Consider the following 1,352-nt stretch of genomic DNA (forward strand, 5'->3'; position numbering starts at 1 on the left):
ATTTGCGATCTCCAGCAGTTTTTTTACTCATTTTGCGAGCTTCTGCGTTTTGTTTTGAAGTAATCGGTCACGTGATGGAGAAGCGTGGCTTGATGTGTGTCAAGCGTGACACAGACGGATGTAACGGAGAATCCGGTAGTTTTTCAAAATAAAACATGTTTCGTATTCCGAAATAAAACTGACGGAATTAAGGCAAGTTCTTTCTGTGCGGCCCGGTACCAAATGCCCGGCGGACAGGTACCGGTCCGCGGACCGGCGGTTGGGGACCCCTGCTATAGAGTATGTTCTCGTAATTGGAAAATAAAACAAGAACATTACTGAAACAAATTAGGCAAACCATGGCATTAATAAAAACGGCATAAACAAGAACTGAGCGTCTAGAAAATAAGCACTTGGTTTCAGCTCTAGGCAAGGCAAAAAATCTGACAGTAAATTGTCGGCGTAGAAGTCCTTATGTAGTACTGATGGTCATGCATGACAGGTGCGGTGTTGGAGGGAAACGCCAACCACTCCCACCGGAAATTGAAACCAAAAACCAACAGGAACATGACATGCATAATATTTGCGGGCCATTTCTTGAGATACATGTCTTAATGGATTTAATGACACTGTCAGAAAAAAAATATTTATTGAGAAAGAGGTTTGTTATTGCATTCAGGGTTTCTAATATTTGGCAAAACGGTAAAGTTTCAAGGTTCTCAATTTGGATCTCAGCTCTAGCCTTCCTGTGCGGAGTTTACACGTGTCAATTTTTTTTCCCCAACCACCCCACATTCCTAAAACATCACCCTAATGAGCACAAGCGCGACAGAAAACGCATGAATGATACAGTGCCCTTCAATAAATACCAAATCCTAATATCTTTGTCAAGGCAGAAGGTCAGATGAAGCATTCGTATCGGATCAGAAGAAGAAGGTTGACGTGCGGGTTTGCTAAGTTCACTTTGTACCAAATGTTCGACTTGCTGCCACTGACAAACAAACACGTGATGGCTCACATGGAGCAGCCAAGCAGGTGTGGGCATTGACGTTTCTGCTGCGAACAGGCTGCATCTGTCATGTGGCAAAGCAGAAATAGCTCCAATCAATGTCCCCCCTCGGACACACACCCACACATACAAATGTTATGCTCACACACACGCAAAGCGCATGCACTAGGTGTGGCTGCTCGCCAGCAAGCAAGCATCCGCGAGGTAATCGACCAGTGAGAGCGATCGGTCAGCGTGTCCGTGCAACGCAAACATCCTTCTTGAATTGTGTCTTGAGACACATTTACACCAATTAGTACTAAAAGTTTGTCCATTTCAGCTTACCATGGTTGTTTTTTTTGGGGGGGGGGGGGGGGGGAACCAC

The 1,352-nt window shown here is 45.0% G+C and overlaps 1 protein-coding gene across 2 annotated transcripts in view; it reads left to right on the forward strand.

Moving 5' to 3' along the window:
- Window positions 1-1,352, forward strand: part of LOC109517787 (serine/arginine-rich splicing factor 6) — a 9,144-nt gene that overhangs the window by 4,587 nt on the left and 3,205 nt on the right. The gene's annotated exons all lie outside the window — the stretch shown is intronic.

Source organism: Hippocampus comes, unplaced genomic scaffold, assembly GCF_001891065.2.
Source record: "Hippocampus comes isolate QL1 unplaced genomic scaffold, H_comes_QL1_v1.1 scaffold28, whole genome shotgun sequence".
In the NCBI taxonomy this organism is placed as follows: Eukaryota; Metazoa; Chordata; class Actinopteri; order Syngnathiformes; family Syngnathidae; genus Hippocampus; species Hippocampus comes.